We start from the raw sequence: 15440 nt of genomic DNA on the forward strand, positions 1-15440 counted from the left end.
CTGTTCATTGTGCGCTACCATTTTCTGGCATTTACATGGTGGCATTCGAATCGGCAACACGCGCGATTCTTTCCTTGAGTGTTTTTTCATGTTATTCATTGTGCGCTACCATTTCTTGGCATTTGCATGGTGGCATTTGAATCGACAAGACGCGCAATTCTTTCCCTGAGTGCTTTTGATGTTGTTCATTGTGCGCTACCTTTTCTTGGCATTTGTATGGTGGCATTTGAATCGGCAAGACGCGCAATTCTTTCCTCGTGTATAAATAATGTAAATTACTGTGCGCTACTATTCTAAGACATTTTCTTGGTAGCATTTCAAGTTGACACGTTGCGTGATTTATTCCTTGAATCTACGTTGTGTGATTTCATGGTGCACATTCCTTTATGGTGTTTAATACTCATATAAAAATCTGCAATGTGCGCAATTCACTTCCCAATGTTTTTTCTGAGAAGAACACAACAATACCAGAGTTCTAGATGTAATGCTGTGTGTTCCTGATATGTATTCTTAAAAGGAGATTCATATGGTTGTTTAGAAATTGCTCAGAGTGTTTCCTGATTCTCATGCTAAAGAAAGTATTCGAATCTGAAAGTCCTATTTAACTTTTCCTGTTTCCTCCTCAGGTATTCGGTCATCTAAAGCCTAGTCAGTTTTAGGACTATTCTAGGGTTGTTCATGTTTTTCGAAAAAAAGACGAAGCTTAGAGTTGTAGCATGGTACTGAATTCATGAGATGTAATTTTGATGTTGTGTTTTAACCTTTTGCTTCCTACAGGTCTCCTTCCCAGCTGTTCCCGTCCTAATGCCCTTTTCCCCACTTGGACTCTCTTAGACTCTGTGATAAATCTAATCAGAGTATTAGAGCTGTCTTGTGGTGGAAGTGTTGGGAACGTGCACAGACCCCGAGGATCTGGTGACTCTGACAGGTGGGGGATAAAGTAGTGAAAATTTGACGTACCAGTGTCCAGTCCTCCTGCTACTCCTGCGAGGCCCTCAAGATGGATGATTGCAAAGACTTGCTCCTCCCATGTTGTTAGTTGTGGGGGAACAGGTGGGGGTCCCCCGCCAGTCCTCTGTACAGCTACCTGGTGTCTTGCAACCACTGAACGTACCTTCCCCATAGGCCATTCCACCTCTTCCTGATGTCATCCCTTGTTCTGGGGTGCTGTCCCATGGCATTGACCCTGTCCACGATTCTCCGCCATAGCTCCATCTTCCTTGTAATGAATGTCTGCTGCACCTGTGATCTGAATAGCTGTGGCTCTACCAGGATGATTTCCTCCACCATGACCCTTAGCTCCTCCTCTGAAAACCTGGGTGTCTTTGGGGTGCCATGGATGTGGTGTGAGTGGTATGCGTGTGGGTGTGTGGGGTGATGTGTTGGGGTGTATGCTGTGATGTGCGTGGATGGTGTATGGGTGATGGTGTTCTGTGGCTCAGATTGAGTGGGTGCTCCTGTCTTGTGTCTCTCTCTGTTGGCAATCTTTTTTTTCGTTGGAAGGGTTGTGGGTAATGTGGGTGTGTGTTTTATAGTGGTGCAAGTGTGTGGGTGTGGTGTGTGTATGTGTCAGGTGTGTGTCGTTTTAATTTTCCAATGTGGTGTAGTTTTGTAAGTGTGTGTGTATTTTGAGCGCGGCGGTGTGTACCGCCAATGGTTTACCGCGGTTGAAAGACCGCTGCAGTGATTCGTGGGTCCTGATACTGTGGGCGTACTCCTGTTGGCGTAACGGTGTGGGTTTTGGTACCGCCAATTTATCACTGACCTTTGGTCTGGCGGACTTGTGTGGATGTCTGTGTAGTAGCAGATTTATCTGTGTGGGTCATAATACCCGTAGCGGAATACCGCCGAGGTCAAGGTATGTTGGCGGCCGTCAGCAAAGCGGTAGGCGGCATTTACCGCCAGGGTTGTAATGAGGGCCTAAGAGTGCACATTTAAAGAACTGAAATTTGGCAGGTAGGCATATGAAATACTGAGTGCAGCTGGAAGGTTGCATCCGCCGAAGGCCAAAGACTAATTGGGGGTAATTAAGATCCAGGTTGTAGTGGTGTGGATTTAACCTCAAGTGTTATGGTTGAGGGCAAGCTAATCGAAATCTGTATGCAATGGTATGTTCAACTAACTGTAGGAATAGGCACAATAAAAGTGCCCATTCTTCTGAGTAAATGTGACCTGGAAATTAAAGGTCACAAAATACAACTGAACAGGACACTGCTCAAGAGCAATAGCTGAATACACAGTAAAACCTACCAATAGAGGTGGTGGTGTGAAAAGTAGAAAATGCATATTTTATGGTCTGGTAAACTCTGAGGAGGTAACACCACTCAGTAATCAATTGTAAAGCTTCTGCAAATCCTTTAGGTTCTGTGTGTCACGGGGAGGTGTGAAAATTGATAGACTGAATCGGGTTACAAGTCCTCATATGCCACAATGTGCTGAGAAGACTAGTCACTGGGTACAATCATATAGTATGATAAAACTACCGGCTTGTAACATCTGTTTTTGAACACTGTTATTTTCATTAAGTTTCTAAACTTAAATTGGTCATGCCACAATAATGGAGTTTTGCATTTGCAAAAAACACAACAGCACCTTCTGTACTGTCTTGATGTTAAGCATTTTAAAGGTATGCATTTGCTCTCATGAGCCATCTATATGTATATTAATGTTATTATAGAACATTATAAAGATTTATTGCAAGAGATCCATTGTTTTGAAAAATATTCAACAGAATTTCAGCATAGGTTAGATAGGAATCCCGGAATTATTGTAATTTAGTTTTTTCTCAAAATCTTTTTATTGATGATTTTTTTTTTTAACGTGCAGTTCTATAGGTATTTTGTACAGTGGGATTGTGCCTATGGAAGAGTTTATCAAACACTCATTGCTGTGTTCGCGGTTATTGCAAAACATTAACTTATGAGAACATTTCTTCCCACCCACTCCAACTATTAACTACCTTCCACCCCAACCAGTGTAAGAGAAGGAGTTCAATCTGTACCTCGGAAGGCGCCATGTGTGCATCTGTACATCATACTATGGCTACTCGCCGAGCTCAGTAAAAGAGCGTGCAGGGTGACCCGGGATGGAGATGTATAGGTGTTGCAGTCTAGTGGCATGCTCTCTCTATTGAGTGTAATGTCATATGGTTAATAGCTGAGGTGCCCGCAGTCTGGGGGTGCTAAGCGTGTGAACTTCAGTCTAGAGAGGAAGCAGCTTCCATCTTTCCATTAATTATTTTTCAGAATGGGATAACTATGAGTTATCTGTTCCATTGCAAGTATAAGCTACAGTTTGTTGAACCACAGGGCAGTGGGGGCGGAGTCCTCTTTGTCATTGTAGGACAATGAGCTGCTTAGCCGCACCACTGTGCCTGACTGAGGTCCAATCTGCTAGTATTTGGTTTCAGTCTCAAGATTGGGAATCTAGGATCCACTGGGATTTGGCACCCTTGGGTCCTTTTTATGTGCCCAAGACGGCTTTCCAGAAGATCTGTATAAACCCACAGAAAGACCAGAAGTATATTATGTTCCATGTGCCGCTTCAAAGCACCAACGTATGGGACAAAAATGAACATAAGACTTATGGGTGTTAAATACCACGGTTCATCTATCTGTATGTAGGTAGATTCTCTTGAAGGATAGTACAGTGTGTGCTTTCAGAATCTCCAACCACAGTCTTTCCCATTGTTTAGCAGAGTTTGTAGTTTCAGCATCACACTCCGATCTGTGTTGAAAGTGGAATTTCTAGGCCAATATGCTATTCTTGATAGCTTGATACATTTAGAATATAGGGCCTTTGGTACCTGAAAAGCTACAAACTAACCTTTTGAAGAAAGTGAACAGTTTAGTGGCAGCCACTGGATTGTGTGGGAAGAGCACCCAGTGTTGCATCTAACAATATTGCAGGACTGTAGCTTCAGAGACATTTAATTATTTGCGTTGTTTAGAGGGCTTTATGATGCCTCCCTGGAAGTGATATCCCAGCACTTTCCTCTCCTCCATCGCCCATGAATGCTGCTGCCAGAGTACAATTCGGTTTTAGGGAGAAGGGAGTGATTGGGAAAGGGAAGGTTAGGAGCACTCTTGTGGATGCCAACTGATCCCTTAAAGTTTTGCTGGGGAAGTAAGATACATATTTCTGGGCCTGTGTTGCCATACACGCCAAGGCGATGCCCTGAGAGACTGACACAATACGGTTCAATCAGTGTGTATCAAGTTAATTTTGCTCTCCCTTACCACCCATCCTGTTATGAATAGTAGGCATTCAGTTCAACAGTATCAAACCAGGTCAGCACATGCCTGAACCCACAGCTCACTTCGTCCTTGAGCCATCAGGAGTGTGGCCGAGATGTGAGGCTCGATGTTCGGAGGGAAGCCTACGGAGAATATTCATCTTGATTACAATAGATTAGTTCCAGCCAGGAAAGAACGCCAAGGTCCGATGTTTTTATAGAACTTCTCTGCAGAGCTCGGGACAATTAGCATTGGTCCAGTTCTCCTAGCATCTCTTAACGGTGAGATCTAGGTATCTAATAGGCTGTCCATTGGAAGGAGAAAGGGTTTAAAGCCTAGCTACCACTACATCTTGTACCATGAAATTCAATATTTGCAATTTTTGCTTATTGACCTTGAAGGTTGACAACACTTCAAAGGGATCAAGCAGGTCTTCCATTGCTGGGAAGGATAAAGAGTTGTTGGACGGGGTGAAGAGCAAGCCTTGAACAAAAAGACAGGCCTTATGTGATTGTCACACAAAGGAAATGTCCGTCGCCCTTCTCTGTATAGCCAGGGGTTCAGCACCAAGAACAAAGAAGAGACAGGAGAGTGGACACCCCTGTCTGGTTCCCCTGAATAGCAGAAAGGGGTGGAAGTGATTATTGTTAAACCTACCTTATGCTGTGCAGGCTCTGTATCCTGCTAGAATCCAACCCTTCATCCCAGTTGAAGCTTGTCCAGCACTGGCTCCAGGGAAGCCCTCCGAACCTGGTTGAATCCTTCTTCAGCATCGAGTGAAAGGATGTAGCTCCATTAGTCTACCAACCCCAGTTCTGCAACCTCCTTCTTGAGGATTGCTGGTATCTCTCTCATGGCCCAAAAAGTTTTTTTCTTCTGTTCTTGTTGGTGTCCCTCATCAGATTAAAGTTTCCTCCTGTAATTATGTCCCGCTGTCTCACAGGTGTTCTTTTAGTGTCTAATGTAAGAGGGAGTCTTTCACAGTGTTAGCATCATATATATTTAAAAGTGTGATAGGGTACCTGTGGTGCTGTAACTGAATTTTGATACAGCACCCCTCTTTGTCTCTGTTGATCCATTTTCTATGTGGTCCTTGCACAGTAGTGAGGGCCCAAATTGGAGGGGGCGTTGAGTGAGAGGCACATGCACACTTGGTCCCTTTTGAGAAGGTGGATTTCTTGTAAGAATCCTTGTTGGGATCTCTGCTAAGAATATTGCTCCATATCTGCTGCCTTTTTTTGTGAGTTAAGGCCCCTCACATTTAAGTAAATGAACTTAGGGTGAGCGTTCATGACTTTTAAGATTTTTTGTAATCTAGAATAGCATGTGAACCACCCAGTGGTTATGCATAAGAATCACCTCTGCCCCCTTTGTCCCCTCCCCCCTTCTTGCACGAAATATGTTTATAAAGGGCAACAGGGCATTCATATTTATTGTGATCGGGTCTGGAATACCAAGACCCCTCATGAGGAAAGGTCCTCAGTGGCCAGGAATATTGTGTGTTGGAGGGACAAGTGGAACGCAGTGGTAAGGGGCCAGTGCAATGATCTTAGGACAGAGCACACGCTCAGCCACTGACTCCCGAATTCCCAGCTACTTTCCGCCTTCCAGTAGATGCAGTTCGTTATGATTCAGGTGCGGTATCCTTGGTACTTTTCAGCGCCTCAATCATTGTTAGGGCTAGAGCTTTGGTCCAATGCCCTTCTTACCTTCTTCAAATGAGAGATTAATTAGGCTCTGACCTCTTCATTTTATCAGTTGACACGTCTTTTTGTACCCTAGTGTTGTGGTGGATGATCTGCCATTCAGCGAAAAGCTCTTAATTGCCCACTTGGTTAGTTTAGATGATGTTTAGTCTTTAGGCCTCAGTTGGGAGACCCAAGAGGAGTTGTTCTTTCTGAGTGACCACAAGAGTCTTGCTACTTCAATTCCAGTGGAAAATAATGCTAAAAGGATGATCCGATTTACTGTGCTTGCGTAAAAAGTAAGTTATGGGGCTAAACTCTCAGCACTTCCTGATAGTTATAATGGAGAGATCCTGAAATAGCTGGATTGGGACATTTTTTACTCTCTGAGGGCCCCTTTTTCATCAAAGTAGTACACTCTCATGATAATGTCTGCCATGGATTCAGAGCCAGGCAGACCTGAAGCCACCCTGTACGCATGATCAAGCCTGAAAAAAGGAGCGTCCAGATCACCCGGGATAGTATGTACGAGATCACAGTGAAGCTCAAGCAGGGTCCAATGTGGGCACAGAAATATCCAGAAAGGGGTGCCATACATAATGACTTGTAGTTAGTGACTTGTAAGGGATGTCCTTTCCTGAGGCCCTGTGGGGGCACTCCTGAAATGAATATGAAGTACAGCTTGTCGGAAATGAGACTAGGTGGGCCTCCCAGAGTAGTTCAGTGCAGTTTCGGAGGAGGGTGCAGAGTGTCCTGAGCAGGGCGAATCCTCCGAGAGGTCCGTCCGCAGTTGTGCTCCCCATGTGATATCTAAAGAGCGGACTGGGCTCACTCTGTGATGGGGGAACCTCCAGGTATATCTGGTTTGAGGCTCACAAGGCTGCCTAATACCTGTCCTAGGTTGCTTGTTGCTAAAGGACTGGGGGTCATTGTGGACGGGCGGGTTTAGGGGTGGGAAAGGTTAGACGAGCTTCTAAGTACAGGTTAATCAACACAATCCTCCTTGCTGAGACAATTCCTTGCTGAGACCATATATAAGTTCAGCGATGAGCCTCATCATGTCCCCAGTAACACTAACCTCGTCACTGTTCTGGTGGATCCCTGCTCCTGCTCCTAGTTCTGTTGTGTAGGGAGTACTCATCAGACTCAGGGACCAGCAGTTTGCAGTCTTGTTGTTATCCCCTCTAACTGCCCCCTCCGATTGGCCCCACTGTGCCTGAGACAAAGGCTGCAACTAGGAGCTATGAGATGTCGTTGCTGGAGAGGCAGCACTCAAAGGATCCACAAGTATCCAGGTGTAGGGCCCTTCCACTGTTGTCCCAGGCTGTGGCTGAATTGAGCCCTCATATGAGCTCTATTGATGATCAAGTGGTGGCTGTGGCTGTGTTCCGAGTGCAGCCATGTACTCAAGGACAGTATCAGGAGGGGAAAAGGGCAGTCCTCAGAAAGGAGGACAGACACTGATGCCCATCTAGGACTAGCAACAGTCTAATGAGGGACTGGGGCTATGTGGTTCCCACGACCTACAGGCTCCCATTTAAGTGATGTCCCAGCGAGCGTGCAAGGCGCCCATGATCTTGATCCATGGCCTAGCGTGACCTGGTCTGTGACACTACGGTCTCTGAATTCTGGTGGCAGCAATCAGGGCCTGTAAGGTTTAGGCCAGGCATTTGGTAAGGAGAAGATGGTAGTTGCCTTGTCTGCAGAGGTCACACAGTCACCAGATGCCGAATTTGTCCCAGGGTCTCATGCTGCCCAGGGACCCCTGGATGCCTTCACTGTTGTTGCACTTGGTAACCAGACCGGGAAGGACACCGCTTGGGGGAACGGTGGGACTTGTAGTAGAAAGGTTTTTTTTGTAGGCAGTTAGGGCCAAGCCACAGAGAAGCAAAGTTGCCACATGTCCATCTCCATTCCCGACTTGGCCACACCCCCATATACAATCATTTTTAAAAAAGCATGTATGGTTATATTTGCATGCTGCAGCATCACTTTACAATTACACCTATGAAGGGCACTTTATAAACAAGAATACATTACCTACCTGTGAATATGGTGCTCCTCTATAGCTTTTTTGATAGATACATGTGCATTTGAGTAGCGTACAGCAGCTCAGAGCTCTAATCAAGGCCTGTGCGAACTGCGGTCAGAGAAACATATCAGAAAAACATCCTCACACTGAATGTATCTATTACCTCTAACCTGACCATGGTATAGACCACTGTGACATGTCTGTCTGACAAGACCACAGAGAAATCCAAACAAGACTCAAAATCTTTTTTTTCCACTCTTAAAAAATCCAAATCCTCAACTTCAAAATCCAAATCTTGGATACTGTGATGAATGGACATGTGAGCCTCTCCAGTCATAGGTACAGCATGAGATTGCAGAGGCGGTCAACCAAATACTACTCTGATTCAAGTCAGCATCCCTCCTCCCTGACGCTGGGTATGTTCCCCCTAAACAATGACAATTATGGCACATGATGTCAGGTTCTTTGGAGCAGAGACATTCGACTTCAGGGCAATCACCGGTGCTGCACTACCCCTCTGTAATGTTGACATTGAAGACTTCTGCTTTGACTGCTACATCACATGATACAATGCCAACCTGATTGATGATCTCCCATATGTCAGCCTGAACGAAAAAGGAAGCAAGCAAAAAAGAACAAGGGGAAAAGGGAGAAACGCTGGCAGCAAGATGAGGAGGTAGAACTTCTTACTTGCTTCTTAATTTTCATACTTTTCCTCTGAAAGTTGTGCCAAAAGATAAAAATTCAAACAGGGACTGACGGACCACTGAAGAAGAGAAATTGCGTCAAAGCAAGAGGAACACCTAGAAGATGGTTGATGCAAGAGCGAACCACCCTTGCTCCTTCGCAAAAACAAACATCCAACAAAGACCCCACCTGCTACCAGAACTGATGTAGGTGCTCCGTAGGACATTTTGGACATTAGCATATGCCTAGATCAAAGAAATCTCAGCAAAGAAAAGTATCATTGATCAACAAAAAGCATCAAATGAAGAAATGGTTCTACCTAGCAAAGCGCAAAGAGAAAAAATACTATATTTAAATAAAGAACTTCAGAGTAGGACTACCTTTGTGTCAAAAGATAATACTAGGTTCCTAATCAGTCAGACAACTGTAATTACTCTTATCCAACACGACTCTCAAAAACGGTAGTATTATTATTGCCAACAACTTCATCACAGTCTCCCAACAAGCCATGCTCAAATGAGTCTAACAGCCACGTTATTGACTAAATTCCTGGTGGGGGTCAAAGCTCCTTGAGTCTCACAGTAAGAGTCCTGAAGAAGACACTGAAACAATCACCCGTATCCCAGCTATTAGAAGTCAAGCAACAAAGCCTCTTCCAAGACAAATGAAACAGCCTATAAATTATGTTACTAAAACATTAAGGCTTGAACCATGGAAGATTCTTAGAAACAAAATCCCTTCTGCAGATCTCTGAGAAGACAGAGAATGACAGGCCCTGAATAAGGTTCTGAAACTTGATTAGGTAACTTGATAGTCTTGATTAGGGGCCGGGAGTATAAGAATAATTCCACTGTTGTGGTTTTCGGGATAAGCAATCATCCAAAACCAGTTCGGTCCATTTGGCCAAGTAAAACCCTAAACAATATATTTTAACCTTGCAGCCTAATACTAGACTCCTTTCAGGAATAAAATAGTGTATGCGTGAGTAAAAAAGGGAAAAATTATGCATCCTGCTATAAACAATGGGTGCTTTTAATGGCTTGGCTAGGAGTATAACTGTTGGCTAAATCATATTTTTTTAAATTATTTTTATTGAAATTGAAGAAACATTGTGGCATACACAAGGTTTATAGTACCAGGTTTTAACAAAAGTACAACTATCCTGACAAGGCATAAAGTAAATGCTCGAGGCTCTTCTGGTATTTCCCAAAAATATACCCCAACAACAGATACGATATCCAGCACCCCATCCCATGTTCCTTGTTGTCCCTCCTCCTTCCTCTCTAGGTATCTTATGTTTCCTGAAATACATCAGACCTTATCTCTGTATTCACCCCATTGGTCCCATATCTTGTTGCATTTCTGGACGCACCCTCTAGCTTTATATATAGATTCTTCAGCATGTACACACCAATCTACGGTTTGAATCCTCTTTGTGACCATTGGAAGAAGCTCACTACCCTGTAACTGGACGATATCCCTGTTCTACCACTCTCAGGGTTGTACTGCAGAAGAGAAAATCATATCCGGAATAGTGTTTGTTCCCACCATGATCCCAGAAGCCCCACCCCTGGTGTGATTTCTATCTCAGTCTCCAGGACCTCTGAGAGGCTCCTCTGTACCCCTTTCAAAAAGGCCTAATGCATGGACAAATTTCAGTGTTTGTCTCAGACAGCCCTGTTGTGCACAGCTACATAATCATCTGTCTGTACTAGTTCATCCAATCTTGTATAGTCTAGTTCTTGTGAAATATTCCTTATCTTGAGTTGTGTGGTAGTCGAAAGCCAATCCTAAAGGCGGCCACATGTGAATATTAACATGCGACTGACCAGTCCTCATCTCCCAATGCCCAGGTCAGTTTCTCACCTTTCCTTAGGACAATCAACATCTTTCTACTATTACTGATTAGTATTTTGTATATATGAGAAATTGTGTGTTTCTATAGTGGGGTAGCCAGAATTTCACATTCCAGGGGAGACTCATCCTCTATTTGATCAAGATGAGCGTTTAGATGCATGTCTGAGTTGGACATATCAGAATTTCTGGGAAGAGAAAACACAACAAAGAGGGCCAAGGAACATTTAAAGACCAGCAAGTGTTACCTCCCAACCATATCAATGAACCTCAGCAAAACAGACAACATCTCCATACAAGGTTGTGAAGCCCTCCTTACCAGATGCCACCCTACTCCAACTTCCTCCTGTAACTTTCTCCTCCTTTACAGACCTCCACCTAACAACTCCACATTCCCAGATGCTTTTCCAGACACAGTCTCAAACCTTATTACAATATAGTCCAACCTATACATTCTTGGGGATCTAAACATTTGGTTTGACAAACCCAATATGCTCCATCCAAAATCTATCACCAATGGCCTAGTCTCATTGAACCTACATCAGATTGTACACAATCCCACACACATCGCTGGACACATCCTAGATATCATTTTTGCCAAGCTTGAACTAGTTACTGTTCATAGCATCACGCCAATCACTTGGTCAGACCACCATTTGATAACTTTCTGACATACAACTCCACAAATCAACCCCCCCCCCCCCACAACTACTTACATACATGCATCTATTGACCATGGAGCAAACTCAATTTGGATGACTTAGAAACACAACTAACAGCCAACACAGATCTAGATACAATTAATTCTGTGCCAAAACTTTATGAGTGGCTACAGGAAGCTTTTGATATCATAATACCACTCAGAAAAACTAAACACGACAAAAGAAAACCAACACCTTGGAGAAACACAGAACTTAAAAAGATAAAGCAAAAAATCAGAAAGTTGCAGCGGACCTGGCTCAAAACAAACAACAGTCAAGACAAACTGCAGCTACACAAACTTAACAGAATATACAAATCATCAATCAAAAAAGCTAAAAATAGGTACTACTCAGACAGAATTCAAAATGCTCAATCTACAACCAAGGAATTTTATAAAATTCTCAATGAATTTCGAAAACCTACATGTATGGAAGGAAGTCATCCCACTACTTAAGATTTCACAAACAAGTTGGCAACTCACTACACAACCAAGGCAGACAAATTGGACTCCTATTTAAAACAGAAGAAAACCATCAGCACCAAACCCTTTTCTAAAATACCCTCTAAGAATAAACCAACCCAACCTCTACATTCCTTCAAACAAATATCCCAAGGTGAATTTATGGATTTGGTCAAAGCAAGCAGACCTTCCGGTTGCCCTTCTGGCCCTTGCCCACCACAAATCTTCAATAACATTCTTCTATCTACTTCTACTGCGACACCTGTAAGAAGAATCATCAACAACTCTTTAACTACAGGAACTTTTCCTGTAGACATGAAAAAGGCATACATACGACCGTTATTAAAGAAAACAAACCTAGACCCGCAAGATCCCAACAACTACAGACCAATTACAAATGGACTTTTCCTGGGCAAATTGATAGAAAGAGCAGCATTCGCCCAGATGTCACAATTCATTGAAGACAATTCTATACTTTCAGACTTCCAGAATGGATTCCGCCCCAGGAAGAAGCACTGAATCGGCACTCGTAGCAATCTGGGATGATCTTAAAAACACAGTCGACCGCAATGGAGTTGCTGCACTACTTCTCTTGGACCTCTCGGATGCCTTTGATACGGTTGACCACGACATCCTAATTCAAAGTCTCCACGAAGCTGGCATACAAGGGATTGCTGTCGACTGGATTACTTCCTATCTTCAAAAAAGATCTAATATCATCCACTCACCCCCCTTCTCGTCCAAACCCTACCTCACAAAAGCAGAGGTCCCCCAAGGATCAATCATCTCACCTTTGCTTTTCAACATCTACATGATATCTTTACCAGAACTGATCAATGATTTCCATTTCACATGCTACAACTATGCAGATGACACACAAATACTACTTAAATTAGAATGTCCCAAAAACATTGAAAACTCACAAATCTTCAATTGCCTCAGAGCCGTTGATCAGTGGATGACCTGGAGCCATCTCAATCTAAATACCTCCAAAACAGAAATACTTATATGTGGTGACTGGAAAAGTTATGACCCTCTGTGCGTCTGGCCTGACGATCTCGGACCACCTCCTCAATTATCCAAGGAAGTTAAAAACCTTGGAATCACCATGGATTCCAAGTTAACTATGAATGCCCAAGTGGACAAATTAGCACGAACAAGCTTCATCACCTTGAAGACTTTACGATGCATCTTCCCCTACCTCGGATTTCCACACAAGGTGCAAACTACTATCTTGCTTGTACTATCCAAACTGGATTATGCCAATGGCCTCTACCATGGATCATCTCTATCTATTATGAAAAAACGACAACGTATCCAGAATTCCGCAGCCAGGCTATTATTATGTATAAAGCCGCAAGCCCACATCTCCCCTGCCTTGAGAGCACTATGCTGGTTACCCGTTGCCAGAAGATGCACTTTCAAGCTGCTTTGTATCACCCACAAAGCTATACATGAAACAGGACTGCTTTTTATCAGAAATAAAATAACCAAATACATCCAACAAAGAAACCTCCGCTCAAGATTGGCACCCCGCCTTAGAACACCACCACAGAAGAAAAAGACTATAGGTGGTACATCCTTCTCCATTCAAGCAGCCAAACTATGGAATTCATTACCCCCAACTATAAGAGCCACAGATAACTTTCTTGTCTTCAGAAATCTACTCAAGAGTTGGCTCTTTCCTTCATAACCACCATATTCAAACAACTATGGACTGCATATGCCTATGTTGATAAATATTTTTTCTGATTATGTGTATATTTCTAGTTATGTATAGTTCTTTAGAAAATATGTATCGCTACTATGTCATAACAATAAAATACACACACACTCTTTAAACCTGTTTGACTAAGTATATTTACCCATGGTTTCTAATTATGTATTGTATGTGCATATGTGTGATGTTCGTGGGTCATTGCATGGCTCCTGGGTGGGTTGTTATACTAGATATCTATGAATTCCTGCTCTCATCTTATCACACTTATCTACCCATCATCATATGTCATGTCTCTATCAATCTATCCTCCATACCCACTCTGACTCATCCCAATTCCTTTCTACTACTTTCATCTCCTAAATAACTCTGCCTTAGCTCTTCCCTCCGCTTCCCCATCTAACTCACCAAACCTCACTCTACTACCATGACCTCCCAAACAACCCTACTAAATCCTCCCTCATTTATCTCACCCTGCTACTATGCTCTCCCTAACCCTTCCACAGACTCTTCCCTCCTCAACCCCCCTTTACCCATCCCAAGCCTTTGGGTTGAGTAAATGAAGGATATACTCCCAATTAACACTTCTGGATTTCTTTCCTCCTCCACCCCTCTATTACTCCAGTCTATCTAACTAACAAACTCTCATATCCGCGGCTCAAATTAACTCATAATAATACGAAAACTGTACTCATATTTCCTGATACTAATCCATCACTAATTCTAGTTGGGTTCCAGAGTAGCGTGCTACTCGCCGAAAAGCGTTTTGATGCCTCGTCAGGGGTAGTAAGCGCTATATAAATACTATTACAATACAATACAATACAATACAATACAAAAGAACACTTGGGTCTTAAACAAAAGATGGGTAACCTAACTAGAAAGGGGTATTCCTTTTTTTGTTGTTTCATCATTGGGAATCTCCTTGCACCCTCACAGCTTGTCACAGTGCAGGATACAACTCTTTTTCCCAAGAAGAGGATCACAATGGATGCTTTCAAAGATGTAGTTGGTACCCTATGATGAGCTACGGTGTGGCGAGGTGAGCAGAGCGTGTAACAGTGATGTTGTTGAAAGTTTAAACTGGCTAACTAACAAATTGCAGTTGCGGATCATGGTTTATGAGGACCTTCCTCTGTAGACTATTTTAGGATTATGGACTATGTGTCATTCATTTATCTTTCACAATGTAGTTACTTTCAATCTTTTGGCTCAGTAGCCCATGCCAGTGCATTATGGTCTTTGTAGTGCAGTAAACAGAGTCCTTCCCGATATGTGTTTTACATGTTTCACTCTGTTTGGAGCTCTTGAAAGAAATGTTGCACAACTGGTCTGGAAGCAGGTTCAAATTTTCAGAGACTAGTATGTGTATCTGTTAAACTACTGCTTCTCTGCAAGGGATAGCACCCCTGCACCCCCCACTCCCCCAACCTCCCAGTGTGGTGCCTCTTGTTTGCCCTAGGACGACACTTGGGAATTTGGAGCATGTGTCTAACTTATAGCCAGTACTATGACTCAGTAACCCATTCCAGTGCATTATAATCTTCATAATACAGCCAATATATCTAATGCCGTTCCTGATAAGCATTTCACTTTTTGGAGTTCCTCATAGGCATTTCACTCTTTGGAGATCCTCAAAGGTTTGACAGTGTGCGCGGTCCATTCTAAATTGTTTTTTTTTAAATAAACTTGACCTTTGCCTCCTTTTCTTACTGCTGTAATACATATAGGCCATGCTGTCTATTTGAGATGGAACAAGTTTACCTTCAACAGCCTGATGAAAGAAAAATAAAAGATGAAATACCGTTGCCTCTGAACTGTTGCCAAAATCCAAGGATAGATAAAAGAACCATGTATGGGCACCCACAATAGACATAGAAGCATCAGCTAGCGGACATGCTGATGCTGTGGAGAATGCAAGCAAGTCTCTACCAATAGGCTGTTTTTCATACAGCGGTACACTTTCTCAAAATGCAAATTGGTGTTTCGCATGGGGCTCAATCAGTGATATTAATCACTATTTAAGCATTCTCAGCGTGTAGGAAAAGGCTGAAGGGGGAAGCATTCA

At 43.2% G+C, this 15440-nt stretch overlaps 1 protein-coding gene across 2 annotated transcripts in view; it reads right to left on the reverse strand.

Moving 5' to 3' along the window:
• INPP5F (inositol polyphosphate-5-phosphatase F) overlaps positions 1–15440 on the reverse strand; it is an 855919-nt gene that overhangs the window by 420682 nt on the left and 419797 nt on the right. The gene's annotated exons all lie outside the window — the stretch shown is intronic.

The sequence above is a fragment of the Pleurodeles waltl genome, chromosome 6, assembly GCF_031143425.1.
Source record: "Pleurodeles waltl isolate 20211129_DDA chromosome 6, aPleWal1.hap1.20221129, whole genome shotgun sequence".
NCBI lineage: Eukaryota > Metazoa > Chordata > Amphibia > Caudata > Salamandridae > Pleurodeles > Pleurodeles waltl.